Raw genomic sequence first — 27,359 nt, 5'->3', positions numbered from 1 at the left:
GTAATGGAGTCCAAGACATCAGTCCATAAAGTATGCAAGTCCCGTCAGTAGTCTGGCCGTTCTTCACTTGGTCATTAATTGTTAATTATTAATCACTAATTATTACTGGCTAGAGAAAATAAAGAGTTATTTGTCTTGTCAGCACCTCTGGAGCTTCCCTCTACTTACCTCAGTGGGGTAAGGTACCTTAAAAGGAGCTATTAGCCCTATAGGCATTTAATCCACTACTAAATTTATCAGCTGGTGCCACAGCCAAATGAAATCTAAATTAATCTTTGGAGTATGTGTGTGGGGTGGGGGGGGGGGGGGGTGAGGGAATCCCATATCATCTACGTGATTTGTAAAATCTGCTTATATTCCTGTCTAAATCCTGGAGGGTATGGACAAGAGGGCCTCTAAAGTGTTTATTTTAATAAAAGGCAATTTTTGTAAAATTAGATGCAGCTGTTTTCCCAGTCCTGAAGTGGATTTCAGCCATCACACCAGCAATGAAGACCTGAACTTTCAGAATTGTGAAAGGGAATGAAAAGGGAATGATTTCACTGGGAGTACACTATCACTGCTTTGGAGGGAAAGAGGGGTGACAGCAAGGAAGCCCCTTTCAGCTTGTAGTGCAATATAAAGACTGACACCAAGGTTTTCGGACATTCAGCTTGAGATATTAATAGTGCAAGTTTGATTAGGCAAAGTAAATGTGATACTGTCTCCTTTCTGATCACCCAATCCTTTAGGAGCTGAAAAGGGTTAACTTCCCAGAATAGAGCAGGAGTGGAGTACATAAGGATCGTTGCTGATTTGATCATTACCATTGCACCTTCCTCTACCACCTCCTAATTCTTGCAGCCCTTCACCAAACCTAAAGGTAAGTCCCTTCACTGGACGTTTACATCAGGAGATCTCAGAAGATGAACTCAAAGAACTTGAAGGGGATCTTGGAGCTAATGAAGAGAAAAGGCTGAATGCTTAGCCAAGAGAACTAGAGGGAGAGGTTGTAAAGAAAAAATATTTTCAAAAAGGAATGAGGGAGAAAGTATGAGAGAATAACAAGTGAGAGGAAGGAAACAGGAATAAAGGAAAACCAAGAAACTAAGCTTTAGTAACAATTTGACTTTGAAGGGAAATTACTAATGAAAACAAGACAGATTCTGCCACGATCAGTGAGCGAGAGGGTATTATCCTTGAAATGAAATATTGAAGGTTTTTACATTTAGAACTGCACAGGAATTGTGGAACCTTTTCAATCAGTTCTCTGAGTTTTATTGTGCTTGGTATATTTTACAATCTAAGTGTGGTTCAAATCATCTTACAAACTTGGGACTTCATTGTCAGAATACAATTAGGAATTAGGAAGTTCATACTAATAAATTAGAAACAAATGGTTTTAGTTTTGGTGTGAGACCAGATTCAAATTAGGATATTGCTTAGTAAAACAGTTCAGACAAGTTACAATAATAGCACCTTTGAGATATTTGGATGGAAGAAGGTTAGAGGGACATGGGACAAATGGGACTAGCCTAGCCGGGGTTCTCAGTCGGAATGGATGAGCTGGGCTAAATGGTCTGTTTATCTGCTGAATTATGCTACAACTCTAATTAGAAAAAACATGCTTTAATAACATTGGCGTCTTCAGAGTTTTATAATGTTTGTATTGATGGTGAGTTGAATGTCTATTTGGTGCCTGCCTCTGTTTCATTGGGCATGGATTGTAATGAAGGGCAATTTGTTATTGTCCCTTGCATGCCACTGGGCTTAGTTCAAATGATTTCCAATAGAGTTTTATTTTATCAGCTATGTTTTAGATCACAGAACATTGGAGCAGAATTAGGCTATTCGGCCCATCAATCTGCCCTGCTATCTCACCATGGTTGATTTATTTTCCTTCTCAACCCCATTCCTCTGTCTATCCTTACCAATCAATAACCCATTAACCTCTGCATTAAATATACCAAATGACTTGGTCTCCCTAGGCATCTGTGGCAATACATTTCACAGCTTCACCACTCTCTGGCTAAAGAAATTCCTCCTCAACTCTATTATAAAGGGACATCCTTGTACTCTGAGGCTGTACTCCCTGGTCCTAGAGTCTCTCACTGTTGAAACCATGCTCTTCATTTCTACTCTATCCAGCCCTCTCAATATTCAATGAGATAACCCCTCATTCTTCAAAAATCTAACAAGTACAGGCCCAGAGCCACCAAACGCTCTTTATATGTAAACTCTATCAATCCTGGGATTGTTCTTGTTTACTTTTTTATTATTCATTGAGAAACAGTGCAAAATATAGCCTCTGGCCTTTCTGGCATTATGCTTGAAATAAAGGGTGACTGACTGTCTGCTCTGCATTCAAGTTAAACCGGAATCAGGTTGCTCCATGTCCGATCCAGTCTGTGTTCAGCTCACAAGTGTGTACTGTTACAATGGATTGCTTGAAACTTTTGATTTCCACCCCCTCACCTCCTCCCTGCCCTAATCAAGGGCTTCAGTTTACTCCTTCCTAGTGTGGTGTAGAGTTGACACACAGTTAGCAATACGACAAACCAGTTCTTTCCACTGAGATACAGGTCAAGGCACAAGTGAAGGAAATAGACTAGATAAAATGAAGACTTGGGCAATTAAGAAGCAATCAATCCTGATTTCATTCACTAAGTTCAAGTTCTCATCCTGTCTTTGAGACACAGAACTTATTAATGCTTTGCAACAGGAAAACCACACCGCCAGAGATGACATATTAAACCAGGGCCTGTTTACCTTTAAGATCTCTCAGCACCACTGTGAAGACCAGGGGACTCCTCTCAATCTGTATACTTCGGCTCATATTTCAACTTCAACTAAAATTCTGCTTATTACATCCTCATTATTCATGGGAGTGTGCTATGTACAAAATTGCTGCAATGTTTACTACATGAAGCAGGGACAATACGTGTGTGTGTGTGTGTGTGTGTGTGTGTGTGTGTGTATGAGAGACAGGACAATCTGGGGTCGTCCACAATGGAAGAGCTTCTTGTCATCCAATAACTTCAGCAGCCAAGTTTACTTAAGGGTCTATTAAAGTTTTTATTTTGGTATACCCTACATACAGAACTGCAGTGTCAAGCACAGTAAGTAACAAATGGGTGACTGCCTTAAAGCAAGATTATTTTCACAACCAATGTCACAGTGAGTTACCATGGGAACAAGGCCTACAATGTGGTGTTATTGTGAGAGATCAAATGACAGACATCAAATTGGCCACAAGCCTGGCAAATCAAGTCCTCTGAAGTGGTTATGCTATAGGATGCACATTGGATGCACTTACAGGTCCATCATCACCAGAAATACATGTTGTCTCCAAAGCAACTTTCCCATAGCTATCCAGATTCTCAACAAACTCACTCAGGTGTAATACCCTAACTGTACAATATCTGTTAATTGGTCTTTCCTGATCTCCTTGTTCTGTTGAGAATTATTGAGTCTGTTCATTTATTTCAGTTTGATTATTGATGTTTGCACATGTGACTCTTCTGCTAACCATTGATTGCTCAACATTTGCACTATTGTCTTGTAAACTGGTGGTTGCTGTTGTGTTGTCTGTTATGATATTGTCCTGTTTTTATGTTTGGCACCGAACTACGATCAGTTCTGGTGTGTTTCACATACTGGCAATAAAGTGATTCTGATTCTGATTAAGCTGGTTGGGAAGGCCTATCGAAACCCTTTTTCCTCACGCCCCATTTTCCCATGAGGTCTGACACCATCAGACTCAGGAACAGTTAATATCCTACAACTGGCAGAATCCTGAACATCATGGATAACTTCGGTCACAACTCTAAACTGATTCTACGACCTACAGACTCACTTTCAAGGTCTCTTTACAACTCATGTTCTCAGTATTATTTTTATTTGCAGATTGTCTTCGTTTGCACATTGGCTGTTTGTCAGTCTTTGTCTTTTAATAGAACATACTGTAGAACATTACAACATTGTAAGGGCCCTTCAACCCACAATGTCGAGCCAACCTTTTGACCTACCAACTCTTCCCTCCCACATAGTCCTGCACATGCCAATCCAAGACTCTTAAATGTCCGTAATGTATCTTCCTGTTCACCTCTCCTGGCAGTTCTTTTCATGCACTCACTACCCATTGTGTAGAAAAGTTACCGCTGACTTCCCTCCAAACACTCCCAAATTCTGCCCTCTTGTATTAGCCATTTTCACCCTTGCAAAAAGTTTCTGGCTGTCAATTTGATCTACATCTCATCAGCTTGTAAGTGTTTTTCATTAATTCTATCATATTTTTTTCCTTGTAAGTGCCTAAAAGGAAATGTATCTCAGGGCTGTATGTGGTAACATAGACTTACATTGATAATAACTTTGAATGTCAACACATACCAGGGATAAATTGCTAAAGGATGGCTGAGCACTATTTGGTTTCAAAATGCTTTAGTACAGTTTTCTGGATGTCTGTGTGTATATCTCTAAGCACTCTCCCGGCCATCTGCCTCAGACATGACTACATCATGAACCAACACCTGTATCTGAGGATGGGCCCAGTGACATTCACTCCTTATGTATATGTAGACAAAAAGAAATGTTGTTACGCCATCCCTCTATCAATTCCTCACCTGATCTGGCATTACCAGTCCTGGTTATTTTTCTAAAAGGACAGAGTTATTAACCTCATCCTCCTCTTAATATTTGGTTTGGAGTCTTCAACTTCGAGTGTATTGTCATCTGATTGTACACATATACAACCAAACAAAACAACATTTCTCCGGAGCAAGATGCACCTACTATACATACTATATATCACACAGAGCACATAAAACAAAATACTAACACAAATAATTTAGTAAAATATACAGTACCATAAAAAAGTCTTAGGCACATAGGTATAGCTAAGGTGCCTTAGATTTTGCACAGCTTTGTTTTTGTCAATGTGGAACGGAGAGCAGGTTTGTAAATCTGGCAGGAACAAATGATGTTGGGAATGGTGAGGGAGGGATGTGGGACATGAGGCAGATCAGAGGTGCCAGGGGTAGGGGTGCATGGGTGCAAACTCGCCCAGCCCTGAGACACCAGGCAAGACCATTTGATTCCAAACAATTAGTTTATTGATCATTACAGAATGACTCTCTGGTACTTCCCACTCCCTCCTCTCTCCCTTCCCCTTTTCCCAACATGAATCCCCTCTCTCTACCCCCTTCCCACTTTCAGTCCACAATAGAGACCCATATCAGAATCAGGTTTATCATCACTCACATACATTGTGAATTTATTTTTTTCATGGCAACAGTGCAATACATTAAATTACTGCAGTATGGTGCAAAGTTCTTAGGCACCCTCGCTATACGGTATATGTGCAATGATTCGAGATGCGTGATGTGAAGTGTGCAGTACAGGTAAGCAGTAAAAGTAAACAGCTCAATGTCCTACTGACAGGGGAGACCTCAGTAGTGGCAGGGTATTCATTAATCTCACAGCTGAGGGGAAGAAGTTTTTATCCAGTCTTGCAGTCCTAGTCCTGATGCTCCTGTACCTCCTTCCTGAGAGTAATTGTTCTAACAGATTGTGGATTGGCTGGTAGGATGTTCACAAGTTGATAACTGTTCCACATAAATATTTCAGAGATGGTCTCAGATGGTGCATGGTGTGGTAATAATTCCTTGAGTTTATTCTGCAGCAATAGCTTGGAGCCAGTCCCATCAACTTTCGAGTGTATAATTCCATTAATTCACTCTCAGCTGGATCTTTTGTAGTTAGAACCACAGCCAGCTGGAAATAAACAACTGGCTCCACTCCATTGACATTAATCCACAAACACTGGAAAAATTCTGTCACTGTAAAAGCTCCATTCCTCTCCCTTATAACATCATATTACCCTTTACCAGATCCAAACACAAGTAGCGTATGATATTTGACCCCTAATTTCTCCATTTTGTGGACCAAGTCTTACCCAGTGATTATTATCTTCAGATAAATTAGCTGTTATCTCGTCCAACTGTATTTGAGTGAAGTTCCCACCCATAAAGCAGATCTTGTAAATCACATTGTAGCAGGAGAAGTTGGACTTACATGTAGAATCACTTTTCTAGGCATCTCCTTTACCCAATAAAGTGGCCACAGATGTAGGTTTGTGATCTTCTTCTGCTGTAGACCACCAACTTCAAGATTCAGAAATGCTCTTGTGCACACAACTGTTGTAATGTGTGGTCATTTGAGTTACTGTCACCTTGAACCAGTATAGCCATTCCCCTCGGACCTCTCTCATTAACAAGGCAGTTTCACCCACAGAACTGGATGCTTTTTGTTTTCCATACTATTCTCTATAGACTTGAGAGAATATTGTGTGTGAGAATCCCAGGAGATCAGCAGTTTCTGAGATACTCAAACCTCCCTGTCTGGCACCAACAATCATTCCACGGTCAACATCCCATTCTGATGTTTGATCTGAACAACAACTGCACCTCTTGACCATGTCTACGTGCTTTTATGCACTGAGTTGCTACCACTTAATTGGCTGATAAGATATTTGAATAAACAAGTACCGCAGATGTACCTAATAAAGTGGCCACTGACTATATTCCAAAGAGATAGAAATTTTCTCTGCTGTGCTATTCTCCAATGGAGTCTGCCACTGCACTTTGTAAACCTTCTAGCTTTCCTTCCTGATCCTTAGATGATCTTTAGCTGACCAAGTCAGAATGGCTGATAAAGAAGGGAATAGTTGATAGGTTCTTCACATAACCCAGTGTATCAGAGCTCCACCAATATTATCAGATTCAGTTTCATTTATACCTCACAAGTAGTCAGGATAAACCTGGCCTAATCTTCATGCCTGACAGGCTGAGACCATTCACAGGGACCCAAGTACGCTTAGCTTGCCCAACTTGCCCAAAAGACCTTATTGATTGAGCAGAAGGAACTAAGGGCAAAATGACCAACCCCTGGTCTTGTCTATGTTCCAGAGGCAACATCTGAAGGAGAAACATGCATAAAATGCTGGAGGAACTCAGCAGACAGGCTGTATCTATGGAGAGGAATGAAGATGAAGGGTCTCAGCCTTTCTATAAAACATTGGGGCATAATTAGGTCATTTGGCCCATTGAGTCTGCTCCACCATTCCATCATGGCTGATTTATTATTCTTCTCAACCCCATTCTCCTGCCTTCTCCCTGAACTTTTGATGCCTACACTAATCAAGAATCTGTCAATCTCCACTTTAAATACAGGTGCCACAGCTGTCTGTGGTAATGAATTCCACAGATTCACCACCCTCTGGCTAAAGCCGCATCTCCTCACCTCTGGTCTAAAGGGACATCCTTCTAGTCTAAGCCTGTGTCCTCGGGTCTAAGACTCCCCACACATCCCCCCCCCCCCCGCCCCACCAATTTAGGAAACATGCTCTCCACATCCACTCCATAGATGCTGCCTGACTTGCATTTTGTGTGTGTTAGCATGGATTTTCAGCACCTGTATATCAGCATCTTGTATATGTGATCTGAGGGAGCTCTGCACTGTTAGAGGTGGGACTTAGGTTTATTCCCAGTCTATCTTAGGTGAATGTGAAAGAGAGTCAAAAAATGTAAAAAAACATCTCCATTTTATGGCAGATAACTTTTTTTAATTTTTTTTAATTTATGTTTGGAGATACAGCATGTTAACAGGCAGAAAAATGGGAGGAAACCCATGTGGTCAGGGGTGTTCATGCAAACTCCTTACAGATAGTGGCAGGAATTGAACCCAGATCACTGGCGCTGTAATAGTGCTATTCTCACCGTGCTGGCCTATCGATCCAGTGTGTTTCAGTCTATATTTGCTGGCTAATAGAATGAAATCAGAAAATGCAGGAATCATTCAGAAGATTAGGAGAAAGAAACACAGTTAGCATGTTACAGGTCCGAAGTTCCGGAGACTCATTAACCTGGATCGTGCAGCCCTTTCCCTCTGTGCACCTGCTGAACAATGCAGGCTGTGTTGGTGCCAAAATGTGTGACAACACTTGTGGACTGCCCATAACATACCCTTGGGTGTGTTGGTTGTTGAATGTACATGTGAAACTCCCCTGATCAGAGCCCAGAGCCCGAGAAGCGTACACAGACATAACAATTGTCCTTTATTATTACAAAGTCCAGGCAGCTGAGAACCTTAATTAAGATCCAAATCGCACAGCTAGCATCTTCTTAATTAATTTCTTTATCAGGTTTCAAGGTCTCTGACAATTGCCTGCTTGCCGGTAGCATTGTGAACATCCCCACTATAAATAGGTATTGGCGTAAGTGAAGGACATTAAATTTGTGAGCTGATGATATGTCAAATGCCATCAAACATTATGATGAGACCGAGTACAGGAGAATAAATTGCAGGGATGTAAGAAGAGATTGGAATGGCTTGCTCCACTGGAACTTACATGGGCCAGATGGCCTCCATGGGCCATCTTTACATGGCCATCCTTACATGGACCAGATGATTCAGTAGACGGAGAAGGCTTTTAGTGAGGATAGCACTATCACAATGCCAGTGACCTGGGTTTAATTCCTTTTACTATCTGTAAGGAGACTGTTTAAACTGACAGGAAGGAGACAGTAATTCAGATAACCACACGCTACAACAGTGGTGTGCAGACGAGCATCTCTAAAGAGCACAAGTCGCACCATGAAATAGATGGGCTACAGCAATATACAATCACGGAAGTGGCCTCTTTATTAGGTACAGTATGTAATAAATAAAGTGGTCACTGAGTATATTTTATCTATTGTGAAGATTTAATATTCTAATAATAAATATATTATTTAGGGATTTTTGCAGGGATTTTTTTTTGGGACCCCTGCTATTTGTGATTTTTATAAATGACCTGGATGTAGAGGCGGAAGGATGGGTGAGTAAGTTTGCGGATGACACAGAGATTGGAGGAGTTGTAGATGTAGCTGTAGGTGGTTGAATGTTACAAGAGGATATAAACAGGCTGCAGAGTTGGGCAGAAAAATGGCAGATGGAGTTCAATCCGGTCAAGTGTGAGGTGATGCATTTTCGAAGGACAAACCAGAAGACTGAGTACAGGATTAATGGTCAGTTATTTAAGAGTGTGGATGAACAAAGGGACCTTGGGTTCAAATCCATACTTCCCTCAAGGTCACCGCACAGGTTGATAGGGTAGTTAAGAAGGCCTATGGGATGCTAGGCTTCATTAACAGGGGGATTGCGTTCAAGAGTAGAGAGGTCATGTTGCGACTCTACAAATCTCTGGTGAGACCGCGCTTAGAGTATTGTGTTCAATTCTGGTCACTTCATTATAGGAAAGATGTGAAAGCTATGGAGAGGGTGCAGAGGAGATTTACCAGGATGTGGCCTGGATTGGAGAACAAGTCATATGAAGCAAGATTAGCAGAGCTGGGACTTTTCTCTTTTGGAGCGTAGAAGAATGAGAGGGGACTTGATAGAGGTCTACAAGATCATGAAAGGCATAGATAGGGTGGATAGTCAGTACCTGTTTCCCAGGGCACCAATAGCAAACACCAGAGGGCATATGTACAAAATTAAGGGAGGGAAGTTTAGGGGAGACATCAGGGGTAAGTTTTTTTTACACAGAGGGTTGTGAGTGCCTGGAATGACTTGCCAGGGATGGTGGTGGAGGCTAAAACATTAGGGGTATTTAAGAGCCTCTTGGACAGGCACATGGATGAAAGAAAAATGGAGGGTAATGGGTTAGTGTGGTTTTAACAATTTTTTTAAGGATTATATGGGTCGGCACAACATGGAGGGCTGAAGGGCCTGTACTGTGCTGTAGTGTTCTATGGTTCTATTAATTAAGGACCTTGACCCAAAATGTTGACTGTTTACATCTCTCAATAGATGCTGCCTGACCTGCTGAGCCCCTCCAGCACCTTGTGAGTGTGCTGCTCAGCATTTTCAGCATCTTCAGAATCACCTGTGTTAATCCAACTATTACTTAGTGATTCTAAAATAACTATTTTTCATTTGAAGCTCTGGCTTTCTCTGAATCTAAGTAACCAAGGTCAGTGCTTGCATAATGGAGGAGGCTGGGGTTACTCCACTAGCCTCATTAATGGTTCCCCCTGGCACCGTCCACCTGTGTTGGTCTGTAGAGCCACTCTGGACTTTGCTAAGGCATGCAAGCAGAGCAATGCAGCAAATGTTTTGGAGGCTGGGATGAATGCCCAGGAATTCCCAACAAAACAAGATTGACAAGGAGGCACAATTATGCTTTGCAATGTTAATCCCACCTCCCATTCATTTTCACAAGCACAGCTTGTTTAGTGCCTCTCAGAGCCAGAATGGAAACCAGGCCAAGCCTCTGGTTTCCTACACTATTGCAAACAGGATTTCCCAGTGCCCAACTCTTTTAATTCCACTGCCCATTCCCATTCTGACATATTGGGCCATGGCCTCATCTACGGCTACAATGCAGCCACTCAGACTGGGGCAGCAACCAGTCATATTCTGCCTGGGTAGCCTCCTCCTGATGGTATGAATATCGATTTTTCTAACTTCAGGTAATTTTTTTCCCTTTCCCCTTTCCCCCTTCTCCATTCTGCCCTCCTCGTACCCCTTCTCTTCTCCTCACCTGCCTATCACCTCCCTCAGGTGTCCCTCTTCCTTCCCTTTCCTACATGATCAACTCTCTTCTCCTATCAGATACTGTCTTCTTCAGCCCTTTACCTCTTCCACAGCAACTCAGATCAAGTAGACACGGTGAGCAGGTTCAAGTTGTTGTTCAGAGCAAACATTAAAAGGGGGATGAAATGTGATCTAAGCCTTTCAAATATTAAACACAATATCACCTCCCATCTATCATTGGTGATTGTAGGGATGACTTACAGTGGACTGAAAAGCTTGAGTGTGTAGATATTAAGAGGATGTGCTAGATATTTTGGAAAGCATCAAGTTGGATAAGTCACCAGAACCGGATGAGATGTATCCCAGGCTACAGTGGAAGGCAAAGGAGATTGCTGAGACCATGATCTTTACATCATCAATGGGGACGGGAGGGGTTCCAGAGGATTGGAGGGTTACAGATGTTGTTTGCTTATTCAAGAAAGGGAGTAGAGATAGCCCAGGAAATTATAGACCAGTGAGTCTTACCTCAGTGGTTGGTAAGTTGATGGAGAAGATCCTGAGAGGCAGGATTTATGAACATTTGGAGAGGCATAATATGACAAGGCAACAACATTTGGAGAGGCATAATATGTCAGCATGGCTTTGTGAAGGGCAGGTCATGCCTTACAAATCTGATTGAATGAGGATGTGACTAAGCACATTGATGAATGTAGAGCAGTAGATGTAGTGTATATGTATTTCAGCAAGGCATTTGACAAGGTACCCCATGCAAGGCTTACTGAGAAAGTAAGGATGCATGGAATCCAAAGGGACATTGCTTTGTGGATCTAGAACTGGCTTGCCCACAGAAGGCAAAAAGTGATCATAGATGGGTCATATTCTGCATGGAGTTCGGTCACCAGTGGTGTGCCTCAGGGATCTGTTCTGGGACCCTTACTCTTCGTGATTTTTATAAATGATCTGGATGAAGAAGTGGAGGGATAGGTTAGTAAATTTGCTGAAAACACAAAGATTGGAGGTGTTGTTGATAGTGTGGAGGGCTGACAGAGGTTACAGTGGGACATTGATAGGATCCAAAACTGGGCTGAGAAGTGGCAGATGGAGTTCAACCTAGAGAAGTGTGAGGTGGTTCATGTTGGTAGGACAAATATGATGGCAGAATATAGTATTAATGGTAAGACTCATGGCAGTGTGGAGGATCAGAGGGATCTTGACGTCTGAGTCTACAGGACACTCAAAGCTGCTGCGCAGTTTGACTCTGTGGTTAAGAAAACATATGGTCCATTGGCCTTCATCAATCATGGGACTGAGTTTAGGAGCTGAGAGGTAATGTTGCAGCTATATAGGACCCTGGTCAGACCCCACTTAGAGTACTGTTCTCATTTCTGGTCGCCTCACTACAGGAAGGATGTGGAAGCCATAGACAGGGTGTAAAGGAGATTTACAAGGATGTTGCCTGGATTGGGGAGCATGCCTTATGAGAATGGGTTGAGTGAACTTGGCCTTTTCTCTTTGGAGTGTCGGAGGATAAGCAGTGACCTGATAGAGGTGTATAAGATGAGAGGCATTGATCGTGTGGATAGTCAGAGGCTTTTTCCCAGGGCTGAAATGCTAGCACAAGAGGGCACAGTTTTAAGGTGCTTGGAAGTTGGTACAGAGGAGATATCAGGGGTAAGTTTTTTTTATGCAGAGCGTGGTGAGTGTGTGGAATGGGCTGCCAGCAACAGTAGTGGAGTTGGATACGATAGGGTCTTTTAAGAGTCTCCTGGACAGGTACATAGAGCTCAGAAAAATAGAGGGCTATGGGTAACCCTAGGAATTTCTAAGGTAAGGACTATCTATCATCTCCCATTCATCACCTCCCATCTATCACCTTCCATCCATCATCTCCCAGCTGCTCACATCACCCCCCTCCCCTATCCACCTAACTTCCCCTCACCTGGCTTCACCCTCATCTAGCTTCTACTTTTTACCTTTGCCCACCTTCTTATTCTGGCTTCTTCCGTCTTCCTTTCCAGTTGTAGTGAAGGGTCATGGCCTGAAAATGAAACTCTAATCTTCTCCATAGATGCTGCTGGGCCTGATGAGTTTCTCCAGCATTTTGTTTGTAACTCTGGATTTCCAGCATTTGCAGAATCTCGTGTTTATGATTTGCATTCATTTAAGCACTTTGGAGCAGTCCACAACAATTTACAAACCAGTGAACTTCCTTTTGCAATATGACAGAGGCCAAATACTGCAGTGCAAGCCCTCATGAACAGTAACATTTGAATGATGGGCCCAATTGCTGGTGAATCATGGTTTCTGAGACAATGTTCAAAATGCAAAGTATATTTATTGTCAAAGTATGTAATACTATATACTACCTCCAAAGTTGTCTCTTTACAGGCAGCCAGTGTAGCTACAAAGGGAAGGGTTACATTGATCTTGGAGTAGCTTAAAGGGTCGGCACTGTGCTGCACTGTTCTATCTGAACAGAATTCCGGTTTAGAGCCAGTTTTGCATTGTGGACAATTACTCCTGGGGTAATACAAAACAATCCACTATCCAATTGTTTAGAAATCACATTAATTTAACATCTGGTCTTATTAAGTTTCTGGGTTTAATTTTCCATGTTCTCTTTAAACTCACAATGTCCCATTTCCCAGACCCTCTGTAAACTCACAGGGACCCCATTTCCCAGACAGTATATAAACTCACAGGGACCCCATTTCCCAGACCCTGTGTAAACTCATAGGGACCCCATTTCCCAGACGTACTGCAAACTCACAGGGACCCCATTTCCCAGACCCTGTGTAAATTCACAGGGACCCCATTTCCCAGACCCTGTATAAACTCACAGGGATCCCATTTCCCAGACCCTCTGCAAACTCACAGGGACCCCATTTCCCAGACCCTCTGCAAACTCACAGGGACCCCATTTCCCAGACCCTGTGTAAATTCACAGGGACCCCATTTCCCAGACCCTGTATAAACTCACAGGGATCCCATTTCCCAGACCCTCTGCAAACTCACAGGGACCCCATTTCCCAGACCCTCTGCAAACTCACAGGGACCCCATTTCCCAGACCCAGTGCAAACTCACAGGGACCCCATTTCCCAGACCCTGGGTAAACTCACAGGGACCACATTTCCCAGACCCTCTGCAAACTCACAGGGACCCCATTTCCCAGACTCTCTGCAAACTCACAGGGACCCCATTTCCCAGACCCTCTGCAAACTCACAGAGAGCCCATTTCCCAGACCCTGTGCAAACTCACAGAGAGCCCATTTCCCAGACCCTGTATAAACTCACAGGGATCCCATTTCCCAGACCCTGTATAAACTCACAGGGACCCCATTTCCCAGACCCTGTGTAAATTCACAGGGAACCCATTTCCCAGACCCTGTATAAACTCACAGGGATCCCATTTCCCAGACCCTCTGCAAACTCACAGGGACCCCATTTCCCAGACCCTCTGCAAACTCACAGGGACCCCATTTCCCAGACTCTCTGCAAACTCACAGGGACCCCATTTCCCAGACCCTCTGCAAACTCACAGAGAGCCCATTTCCCAGACCCTGTGCAAACTCACAGAGAGCCCATTTCCCAGACCCAGTGCAAACTCACAGGGACCCCATTTCCCAGACCCTGGGTAAACTCACAGGGACCACATTTCCCAGACCCTCTGCAAACTCACAGGGACCCCATTTCCCAGACTCTCTGCAAACTCACAGGGACCCCATTTCCCAGACCCTCTGCAAACTCACAGAGAGCCCATTTCCCAGACCCTGTGCAAACTCACAGAGAGCCCATTTCCCAGACCCTGTGCAAACTCACAGGGACCCCATTTCCCAGACCCTGGGTAAACTCACAGGGACCCCATTTCCCAGACCCTCTGTAAACTCACAGGGACCCCATTTCCCAGACCCTGTGTAAACTCACAGGGACCCAATCTCCCAGACCCTGTGTAAACTCACAGGGATCCCATTTCCCAGACCCTCTGTAAACTCAAGGGGACCCCATTTCCCAGAACCTGTGTAAACTCACAGGGACCCCATTTCACAGACCATGTGTAAACTCACAGGGACCCCATTTCCCAGACCCTGTGTAAACTCACAGGGACCCCATTTCCCAGACCCTGTGTAAACTCACAGGGACCCCATTTCCCAGACCCACTGCAAACTCACAGGGACCCCATTTCCCAGACCCACTGTAAACTCACAGGGACCCCATTTCCCAGACCCTGTGTAAACTCACAGGGACCCCATTTCCCAGACCCTCTGCAAACTAACAGGGACCCCATTTCCCAGACCCTCTGTAAACTCACAGGGACCCCATTTCCCAGACCCTGTATAAACTCACAGGGACCCCATTTCCCAGACCCTGTGTAAACTCACAGGGACCCCATTTCCCAGACCCTCTGCAAACTAACAGGGACCCCATTTCCCAGACCCTCTGTAAACTCACAGGGGCCCCATTTCCCAGACCCTGTATAAACTCACAGGGACCCCATTTCCCAGACCCACTGTAAACTCACAAACCCATTTCCCAGACCCACTGCAAACTCACAGGGACCCCATTTCCCAGACCCTGTATAAACTTACAGGGACCCCATTTCCCAGACCCTCTGCAAACTAACAGGGACCCCATTTCCCAGACCCTCTGTAAACTCACAGGGACCCCATTTCCCAGACCCTGTATAAACTCACAGGGACCCCATTTCCCAGACCCTGTGTAAACTCACAGGGACCCCATTTCCCAGACCCTGTGTAAACTCACAGGGACCCCATTTCCCAGACCCTGTATGAACTCACAGGGACCCCATTTCCCAGACCCTGTATAAACTCACAGGGACCCCATTTCCCAGACCCACTGTAAACTCACAGGGACCCCATTTCCCAGACCCTCTGCAAACTCACAGAGAGACCATTTCCCAGACCCCGTGCAAACTCACAGGGACCCCATTTCCCAGACCCTGTGTAAACTCACAGGGACCCCATTTCCCAGACCCTGTGTAAACTCACAGGGACCCCATTTCCCAGACCCTCTGTAAACTCAAGGGGACCCCATTTCCCAGACCCTGTGTAAACTCACAGGAACCCCATTTCCCAGACACTGTGTAAACTCACAGGGACCCCATTTCCCAGACCCTGTGTAAACTCACAGGGACCCCATTTCCCAGACCCTGTGTAAACTCAAAGGGACCCCATTTCCCAGACCCTGTGTAAACTCAAGGGGACCCCATTTCCCAGACCGTGTAAACTCACAGGGACCCCATTTCCCAGACCCTGTGTAAACTCACAGGGACCCCATTTCCCAGACCCTCTGTAAACTCAAGGGGACCCCATTTCCCAGACCCACTGTAAACTCACAGGGACCCCATTTCCCAGACCCTGTGTAAACTCACAGGAACCCCATTTCCCAGACCCTGTGTAAACTCACAGGGACCCCATTTCCCAGACCCTGTGTAAACTCACAAGGACCCCATTTCCCAGACCCTGTGTAAACTCACAGGGACCCCATTTCCCAGGCCCACTGCAAACTCACAGGGACCTCATTTCCCAGAGCCTGTGTAAACTCACAGGGACCCCATTTCCCAGACCCTGTGTAAACTCACAGGGACCCCATTTCCCAGACCCTGTATGAACTCACAGGGACCCCATTTCCCAGACCCTGTATAAACTCACAGGGACCCCATTTCCCAGACCCACTGTAAACTCACAGGGACCCCATTTCCCAGACCCTCTGCAAACTCACAGAGAGACCATTTCCCAGACCCCGTGCAAACTCACAGGGACCCCATTTCCCAGACCCTGTGTAAACTCACAGGGACCCCATTTCCCAGACCCTGTGTAAACTCACAGGGACCCCATTTCCCAGACCCTCTGTAAACTCAAGGGGACCCCATTTCCCAGACCCTGTGTAAACTCACAGGAACCCCATTTCCCAGACACTGTGTAAACTCACAGGGACCCCATTTCCCAGACCCTGTGTAAACTCACAGGGACCCCATTTCCCAGACCCTGTGTAAACTCAAAGGGACCCCATTTCCCAGACCCTGTGTAAACTCAAGGGGACCCCATTTCCCAGACCGTGTAAACTCACAGGGACCCCATTTCCCAGACCCTGAGTAAACTCACAGGGACCCCATTTCCCAGACCCTGTGTAAACTCACAAGGACCCCATTTCCCAGACCCTGTGTAAACTCACAGGGACCCCATTTCCCAGGCCCACTGCAAACTCACAGGGACCTCATTTCCCAGAGCCTGTGTAAACTCACAGGGATCCCATTTCCCAGACCCTGTGTAAACTCACAGGGACCCCATTTCCTAGACCCTCTGCAAACTCACAGGGACCCCATTTCCCAGACCCTCTGCAAACTAACAGGGACCCCATTTCCCAGACCCTCTGTAAACTCACAGGGACCCCATTTCCCAGACCCTGTATAAACTCACAGTGACCCCATTTCCCAGACCCACTGCAAACTCACAGGGACCCCATTTCCCAGACCCTGTATAAACTTACAGGGACCCCATTTCCCAGACCCTCTGCAAACTAACAGGGACCCCATTTCCCAGACCCTCTGTAAACTCACAGGGACCCCATTTCCCAGACCCTGTATAACCTCACAGGGACCCCATTTCCCAGACCCACTGTAAACTCACAGGGACCCCATTTCCCAGACCCTGTGTAAACTCACAGGGACCCCATTTCCCAGACCCTCTGCAAACTAACAGGGACCCCATTTCCCAGACCCTCTGTAAACTCACAGGGACCCCATTTCCCAGACCCTGTATAAACTCACAGGGACCCCATTTCCCAGACCCTGTGTAAACTCACAGGGACCCCATTTCCCAGACCCTCTGCAAACTAACAGGGACCCCATTTCCCAGACCCTCTGTAAACTCACAGGGGCCCCATTTCCCAGACCCTGTATAAACTCACAGGGACCCCATTTCCCAGACCCACTGCAAACTCACAGGGACCCCATTTCCCAGACCCTCTGCAAACTAACAGGGACCCCATTTCCCAGACCCTCTGCAAACTAACAGGGACCCCATTTCCCAGACCCTCTGTAAACTCACAGGGACCCCATTTCCCAGACCCTGTATAAACTCACAGGGACCCCATTTCCCAGACCCTGTGTAAACTCACAGGGACCCCATTTCCCAGACCCTGTGTAAACTCACAGGGACCCCATTTCCCAGACCCTGTATGAACTCACAGGGACCCCATTTCCCAGACCCTGTATAAACTCACAGGGACCCCATTTCCCAGACCCACTGTAAACTCACAGGGACCCCATTTCCCAGACCCTCTGCAAACTCACAGAGAGACCATTTCCCAGACCCCGTGCAAACTCACAGGGACCCCATTTCCCAGACCCTGTGTAAACTCACAGGGACCCCATTTCCCAGACCCTGTGTAAACTCACAGGGACCCCATTTCCCAGACCCTCTGTAAACTCAAGGGGACCCCATTTCCCAGACCCTGTGTAAACTCACAGAAACCCCATTTCCCAGACACTGTGTAAACTCACAGGGACCCCATTTCCCAGACCCTGTGTAAACTCACAGGGACCCCATTTCCCAGACCCTGTGTAAACTCAAAGGGACCCCATTTCCCAGACCCTGTGTAAACTCAAGGGGACCCCATTTCCCAGACCGTGTAAACTCACAGGGACCCCATTTCCCAGACCCTGTGTAAACTCACAGGGACCCCATTTCCCAGACCCTCTGTAAACTCAAGGGGACCCCATTTCCCAGACCCACTGTAAACTCACAGGGACCCCATTTCCCAGACCCTGTGTAAACTCACAGGAACCCCATTTCCCAGACCCTGTGTAAACTCACAGGGACCCCATTTCCCAGACCCTGTGTAAACTCACAGGGACCCCATTTCCCAGACCCTGTGTAAACTCACAAGGACCCCATTTCCCAGACCCTGTGTAAACTCACAGGGACCCCATTTCCCAGGCCCACTGCAAACTCACAGGGACCTCATTTCCCAGACCCTGTGTAAACTCACAGGGACCCCATTTCCCAGGCCCACTGTAAACTCACAGGGACCCCATTTCCCAGACCCTGTATAAACTCACAGGGACCCCATTTCCCAGACCCTGTGTAAACTCACAGGGACCCCATTTCCCAGACCCTGTGTAAACTCACAGGGACCCCATTTCCCAGACCCTGTATGAACTCACAGGGACCCCATTTCCCAGACCCTGTATAAACTCACAGGGACCCCATTTCCCAGACCCACTGTAAACTCACAGGGACCCCATTTCCCAGACCCTCTGCAAACTCACAGAGAGACCATTTCCCAGACCCCGTGCAAACTCACAGGGACCCCATTTCCCAGACCCTGTGTAAACTCACAGGGACCCCATTTCCCAGACCCTGTGTAAACTCACAGGGACCCCATTTCCCAGACCCTCTGTAAACTCAAGGGGACCCCATTTCCCAGACCCTGTGTAAACTCACAGGAACCCCATTTCCCAGACACTGTGTAAACTCACAGGGACCCCATTTCCCAGACCCTGTGTAAACTCACAGGGACCCCATTTCCCAGACCCTGTGTAAACTCAAAGGGACCCCATTTCCCAGACCCTGTGTAAACTCAAGGGGACCCCATTTCCCAGACCGTGTAAACTCACAGGGACCCCATTTCCCAGACCCTGTGTAAACTCACAGGGACCCCATTTCCCAGACCCTCTGTAAACTCAAGGGGACCCCATTTCCCAGACCCACTGTAAACTCACAGGGACCCCATTTCCCAGACCCTGTGTAAACTCACAGGAACCCCATTTCCCAGACCCTGTGTAAACTCACAGGGACCCCATTTCCCAGACCCCGTGTAAACTCACAAGGACCCCATTTCCCAGACCCTGTGTAAACTCACAGGGACCCCATTTCCCAGGCCCACTGCAAACTCACAGGGACCTCATTTCCCAGAGCCTGTGTAAACTCACAGGGATCCCATTTCCCAGACCCTGTGTAAACTCACAGGGACCCCATTTCCCAGACCCTCTGCAAACTAACAGGGACCCCATTTCCCAGACCCTCTGTAAACTCACAGGGACCCCATTTCCCAGACCCTGTATAACCTCACAGGGACCCCATTTCCCAGACCCTGTATAAACTCACAGGGATCCCATTTCCCAGACCCTGTATAAACTCACAGGGACCCCATTTCCCAGACCCGGTATAAACTCACACGGACCCCATTTCCCAGACCCACTGTAAACTCACAGGGACCCCATTTCCCAGACCCTGTGTAAACTCACAGGGACCCCATTTCCCAGACCCTGTATGAACTCACAGGGACCCCATTTCCCAGACCCACTGTAAAATCACAGGGATCCCATTTCCCAGACCCAGGGTAAAATCACAGGGACCCCATTTCCCAGACCCACTGTAAACTCACAGGGACCCCATTTCCCAGACCCTGTGTAAACTCACAGGGGCCCCATTTCCCAGACCCTGTGTAAACTCACAGGGACCCCATTTCCCAGACCCTGTATAAACTCACAGGGACCCCATTTCGCAGACCCTCTGCAAACTCACAGGGACCCCATTTCCCAGACCCTCTGCAAACTCACAGGGACCCCATTTCCCAGACCCACTGTAAACTCACAGCGACCCCATTTCCCAGACCCACTGTAAACTCACAGCGACCCCATTTCCCAGACCCTGTGTAAATTCACAGGGACCCCATTTCACAGACCCTGTGTAAACTCACAGGGACCCCATTTCACAGACCCTGTGTAAACTCACAGGGACCCCATTTCCCAGAACCACTGCAAACTCACAGGGACCCCATTTCTCAGACCCTGTATAAACTCACAGGGACCCCATTTCCCAGACCCTGTGTAAACTCACACGGACCCCATTTCCCAGACCCTGTGTAAACTCACAGGGGCCCCATTTCCCAGACCCTGTGGAAACTCACAGGGGCCCGATTCCCCAGACCCTCTGCAAACTCACAGGGACCCCATTTCCCAGACCCTCTGCAAACTCACAGGGACCCCATTTCCCAGACCCACTGTAAACTCACAGGGACCCCATTTCCCAGACCCTGTGTAAACTCACAGGGGCCCCATTTCCCAGACCCTGTGTAAACTCACAGGGGCCCCATTTCCCAGACCCTGTGTAAACTCACAGCGGCCCCATTTAGCACACCCTGTGTAAACTCATAGGGACCCCATTTCCCAGACCCTGTATAAACTCACAGGGACCCCATTTCCCAGACCCTCTGTAAACTCACAGGGACCCTATTTCCCAGACCCTGTATAAACTCACAGGGACCCCATTTCCCAGACCCACTGCAAACTCACAGGGACCCCATTTCCCAGACCCACTGCAAACTCACAGGGACCCATTTTCCCAGACCCACTGCAAACTCACAGGGACCCCATTTCCCAGACACTCTGCAAACTCACAGGGACCCCATTTCCCAGACCCTCTGCAAACTTACAGGGACCCCATTTCCCAGACCCTGTATAAACTCACAGGGACCCCATTTCCCAGACCCTGTATAAACTCACAGGGACCCCATTTCCCTGATCCTCTGCAATCTCACAGGGACCCCATTTCCCTGACCCTGTGTAAACTCACAGGGACCCCATTTCCCAGACCCCGTGTAAACTCACAAGGACCCCATTTCCCAGACCCTGTGTAAACTCACAGGGACCCCATTTCCCAGGCCCACTGCAAACTCACAGGGACCTCATTTCCCAGAGCCTGTGTAAACTCACAGGGATCCCATTTCCCAGACCCTGTGTAAACTCACAGGGACCCCATTTCCCAGACCCTCTGCAAACTCACAGGGACCCCATTTCCCAGACCCTCTGCAAACTAACAGGGACCCCATTTCCCAGACCCTCTGTAAACTCACAGGGACCCCATTTCCCAGACCCTGTATAAACTCACAGTGACCCCATTTCCCAGACCCACTGCAAACTCACAGGGACCCCATTTCCCAGACCCTGTATAAACTTACAGGGACCCCATTTCCCAGACCCTCTGCAAACTAACAGGAACCCCATTTCCCAGACCCTCTGTAAACTCACAGGGACCCCATTTCCCAGACCCTGTATAACCTCACAGGGACCCCATTTCCCAGACCCTGCATAAACTCACAGGGATCCCATTTCCCAGACCCTGTATAAACTCACAGGGACCCCATTTCCCAGACCCGGTATAAACTCACACGGACCCCATTTCCCAGACCCACTGTAAACTCACAGGGACCCCATTTCCCAGACCCTGTGTAAACTCACAGGGACCCCATTTCCCAGACCCTGTATGAACTCACAGGGACCCCATTTCCCAGACCCACTGTAAAATCACAGGGATCCCATTTCCCAGACCCAGGGTAAAATCACAGGGACCCCATTTCCCAGACCCACTGTAAACTCACAGGGACCCCATTTCCCAGACCCTGTGTAAACTCACAGGGGCCCCATTTCCCAGACCCTGTGTAAACTCACAGGGACCCCATTTCCCAGACCCTGTATAAACTCACAGGGACCCCATTTCGCAGACCCTCTGCAAACTCACAGGGACCCCATTTCCCAGACCCTCTGCAAACTCACAGGGACCCCATTTCCCAGACCCACTGTAAACTCACAGCGACCCCATTTCCCAGACCCACTGTAAACTCACAGCGACCCCATTTCCCAGACCCTGTGTAAATTCACAGGGACCCCATTTCACAGACCCTGTGTAAACTCACAGGGACCCCATTTCACAGACCCTGTGTAAACTCACAGGGACCCCATTTCCCAGAACCACTGCAAACTCACAGGGACCCCATTTCTCAGACCCTGTATAAACTCACAGGGACCCCATTTCCCAGACCCTGTGTAAACTCACACGGACCACATTTCCCAGACCCTGTGTAAACTCACAGGGGCCCCATTTCCCAGACCCTGTGGAAACTCACAGGGGCCCGATTCCCCAGACCCTCTGCAAACTCACAGGGACCCCATTTCCCAGACCCTCTGCAAACTCACAGGGACCCCATTTCCCAGACCCACTGTAAACTCACAGGGACCCCATTTCCCAGACCCTGTGTAAACTCACAGGGGCCCCATTTCCCAGACCCTGTGTAAACTCACAGGGGCCCCATTTCCCAGACCCTGTGTAAACTCACAGCGGCCCCATTTAGCACACCCTGTGTAAACTCATAGGGACCCCATTTCCCAGACCCTGTATAAACTCACAGGGACCCTATTTCCCAGACCCTGTATAAACTCACAGGGACCCCATTTCCCAGACCCACTGCAAACTCACAGGGACCCCATTTCCCAGACCCACTGCAAACTCACAGGGACCCATTTTCCCAGACCCACTGCAAACTCACAGGGACCCCATTTCCCAGACCCTCTGCAAACTCACAGGGACCCCATTTCCCAGACCCTCTGCAAACTTACAGGGACCCCATTTCCCAGACCCTGTATAAACTCACAGGGACCCCATTTCCCAGACCCTGTATAAACTCACAGGGACCCCATTTCCCTGATCCTCTGCAATCTCACAGGGACCCCATTTCCCTGACCCTGTGTAAACTCACAGGGACCCCATTTCCCAGACCCACTGCAAACTCACAGGGACCCCATTTCCCAGACCCTGTATAAACTCACAGGGACCCCATTTCCCAGACCCACTGTAAACTCACAGGGACCCCATTTCCCAGACCCACTGCAAACTCACAGGGACCCCATTTCCCAGACCCACTGCAAACTAACAGGGTCCCCATTTCCCAGACCCTGTGTAAACTCACAGGGACCCCATTTCCCAGACCCTGTGTAAACTCACAGGGACCACATTTCCCAGACCCTGTATAAACTCACAGGGACCCCATTTCCCAGTCCCTCTGTAAACTCACAGTGACCCCATTTCCCAGACCCTGTGTAAATAAACAGGGACCCAATTTCCCAGACCCTGTGTAAACTCACAGGGACCCCATTTCCCAGATCCACCGCAAACTCACAGGGACCCCATTTCCCAGACCCTGTGTAAATTCACAGGCACCCCATTTCCCAGACCCTGTGTAAATTCACAGGGACCCCATTTCCCAGACCCTCTGCAAACTCACAGGGACCCCATTTCCCAGACCCTCTGTAAACTCACAGGGACCCCATTTCCCAGACCCTGTATAAACTCACAGGGACCCCATTTCGCAGACCCTCTGCAAACGCACAGGGACCCCATTTCCCAGACCCTCTGCAAACTCACAGGGACCCCATTTCCCAGACCCTGTATAAACTCACAGGGACCCCATTTCGCAGACCCTCTGCAAACTCACAGGGACCCCATTTCCCAGACCCTGTATGAACTCACAGTGACCCCATTTCCCAAACCCTGTATAAACTCACAGGGACCCCATTTCGCAGACCCTCTGCAAACTCACAGGGACCCCATTTCCCAGACCCTCTGCAAACTCACAGGGACCCCATTTCCCAGACCCTGTATAAACTCACAGTGACCCCATTTCCCAGACCCACTGCAAACTCACAGGGACCCCATTTCCCAGACCCTGTATAAACTTACAGGGACCCCATTTCCCAGACCCTCTGCAAACTAACAGGGACCCCATTTCCCAGACCCTCTGTAAACTCACAGGGACCCCATTTCCCAGACCCTGTATAACCTCACAGGGACCCCATTTCCCAGACCCTGTATAAACTCACAGGGATCCCATTTCCCAGACCCTGTATAAACTCACAGGGACCCCATTTCCCAGACCCGGTATAAACTCACACGGACCCCATTTCCCAGACCCACTGTAAACTCACAGGGACCCCATTTCCCAGACCCTGTGTAAACTCACAGGGACCCCATTTCCCAGACCCTGTATGAACTCACAGGGACCCCATTTCCCAGACCCACTGTAAAATCACAGGGATCCCATTTCCCAGACCCAGGGTAAAATCACAGGGACCCCATTTCCCAGACCCACTGTAAACTCACAGGGACCCCATTTCCCAGACCCTGTGTAAACTCACAGGGGCCCCATTTCCCAGACCCTGTGTAAACTCACAGGGACCCCATTTCCCAGACCCTGTATAAACTCACAGGGACCCCATTTCGCAGACCCTCTGCAAACTCACAGGGACCCCATTTCCCAGACCCTCTGCAAACTCACAGGGACCCCATTTCCCAGACCCACTGTAAACTCACAGCGACCCCATTTCCCAGACCCACTGTAAACTCACAGCGACCCCATTTCCCAGACCCTGTGTAAATTCACAGGGACCCCATTTCACAGACCCTGTGTAAACTCACAGGGACCCCATTTCACAGACCCTGTGTAAACTCACAGGGACCCCATTTCCCAGAACCACTGCAAACTCACAGGGACCCCATTTCTCAGACCCTGTATAAACTCACAGGGACCCCATTTCCCAGACCCTGTGTAAACTCACACGGACCCCATTTCCCAGACCCTGTGTAAACTCACAGGGGCCCCATTTCCCAGACCCTGTGGAAACTCACAGGGGCCCGATTCCCCAGACCCTCTGCAAACTCACAGGGACCCCATTTCCCAGACCCTCTGCAAACTCACAGGGACCCCATTTCCCAGACCCACTGTAAACTCACAGGGACCCCATTTCCCAGACCCTGTGTAAACTCACAGGGGCCCCATTTCCCAGACCCTGTGTAAACTCACAGGGGCCCCATTTCCCAGACCCTGTGTAAACTCACAGCGGCCCCATTTAGCACACCCTGTGTAAACTCATAGGGACCCCATTTCCCAGACCCTGTATAAACTCACAGGGACCCCATTTCCCAGACCCTCTGTAAACTCACAGGGACCCTATTTCCCAGACCCTGTATAAACTCACAGGGACCCCATTTCCCAGACCCACTGCAAACTCACAGGGACCCCATTTCCCAGACCCACTGCAAACTCACAGGGACCCATTTTCCCAGACCCACTGCAAACTCACAGGGACCCCATTTCCCAGACCCTCTGCAAACTCACAGGGACCCCATTTCCCAGACCCTCTGCAAACTTACAGGGACCCCATTTCCCAGACCCTGTATAAACTCACAGGGACCCCATTTCCCAGACCCTGTATAAACTCACAGGGACCCCATTTCCCTGATCCTCTGCAATCTCACAGGGACCCCATTTCCCTGACCCTGTGTAAACTCACAGGGACCCCATTTCCCAGACCCACTGCAAACTCACAGGGACCCCATTTCCCAGACCCTGTATAAACTCACAGGGACCCCATTTCCCAGACCCACTGTAAACTCATAGGGACCCCATTTCCCAGACCCACTGCAAACTCACAGGGACCCCATTTCCCAGACCCACTGCAAACTAACAGGGTCCCCATTTCCCAGACCCTGTGTAAACTCACAGGGACCCCATTTCCCAGACCCTGTGTAAACTCACAGGGACCCCATTTCCCAGACCCTGTATAAACTCACAGGGACCCCATTTCCCAGTCCCTCTGTAAACTCACAGTGACCCCATTTCCCAGACCCTGTGTAAATAAACAGGGACCCAATTTCCCAGACCCTGTGTAAACTCACAGGGACCCCATTTCCCAGATCCACCGCAAACTCACAGGGACCCCATTTCCCAGACCCTGTGTAAATTCACAGGCACCCCATTTCCCAGACCCTGTGTAAATTCACAGGGACCCCATTTCCCAGACCCTCTGCAAACTCACAGGGACCCCATTTCCCAGACCCTCTGTAAACTCACAGGGACCCCATTTCCCAGACCCTGTATAAACTCACAGGGACCCCATTTCGCAGACCCTCTGCAAACTCACAGGGACCCCATTTCCCAGACCCTGTATAAACTCACAGGGACCCCATTTCGCAGACCCTCTGCAAACTCACAGGGACCCCATTTCCCAGACCCTGTATGAACTCACAGTGACCCCATTTCCCAGACCCTGTGTAAACTGACAGGGACCCCATTTCCCAGACCCTCTGTAAACTCAAGGGGACCCCATTTCCCAGACCCTGTGTAAACTCACAGGGACCCCATTTCACAGACCATGTGTAAACTCACAGGGACCCCATTTCCCAGACCCTGTGTTAACTCACAGGGACCCCATTTCCCAGACACTGTGTAAACTCACAGGGACCCCATTTCCCAGACCCACTGCAAACTCACAGGGACCTCATTTCCCAGAGCCTGTGTAAACTCACAGGGACCCCATTTCCCAGACCCTGTGTAAACTCACAGGGACCCCATTTCCCAGACCCTGTGTAAACTCACAGGGACCCCATTTCCCAGACCCTGTGTAAACTCACAGGGACCCCATTTCCCAGACCCTCTGCAAACAAACAGGGACCCCATTTCCCAGACCCTCTGTAAACTCACAGGGACCCCATTTCCCAGACCCTGTATAAACTCACAGGGACCCCATTTCCCAGACCCACTGCAAACTCACAGGGACCCCATTTCCCAGACCCTGTATAAACTTACAGGGACCCCATTTCCCAGACCCTCTGCAAACTAACAGGGACCCCATTTCCCAGACCCTCTGTAAACTCACAGGGACCCCATTTCCCAGACCCTGTATAAACTCACAAGGACCCCATTTCCCAGACCCTGTATAAACTCACAGGGACCCCATTTCCCAGACCCGGTATAAACTCACACGGACCCCATTTCCCAGACCCACTGTAAACTCACAGGGACCCCATTTCCCAGACCCTGTGTAAACTCACAGGGACCCCATTTCCCAGACCCTGTATGAACTCACAGGGACCCCATTTCCCAGACCCTCTGCAAACTCACAGGGACCCCATTTCCCAGACCCTCTGTAAACTCACAGGGACCCCAT

At 48.2% G+C, this 27,359-nt stretch overlaps 1 protein-coding gene across 1 annotated transcript in view; it reads left to right on the top strand.

Moving 5' to 3' along the window:
- Positions 1–813: 813 nt before the first annotated feature.
- pvalb6 (parvalbumin 6) overlaps positions 814–27,359 on the top strand; it is a 64,559-nt gene continuing 38,013 nt past the window's right edge. Inside the window, exon 1 of the mRNA XM_059953280.1 lies at positions 814–862. The gene's annotated coding sequence lies outside the window, so the exon portion shown is untranslated. The remainder of the gene's footprint in view (positions 863–27,359) is intronic.

Source organism: Hypanus sabinus, chromosome 29, assembly GCF_030144855.1.
Source record: "Hypanus sabinus isolate sHypSab1 chromosome 29, sHypSab1.hap1, whole genome shotgun sequence".
Lineage (NCBI taxonomy): Eukaryota > Metazoa > Chordata > Chondrichthyes > Myliobatiformes > Dasyatidae > Hypanus > Hypanus sabinus.
Note: the sequence above shows the minus strand (reverse complement) of the source record. Positions and strands in the feature narration are given on the sequence as shown.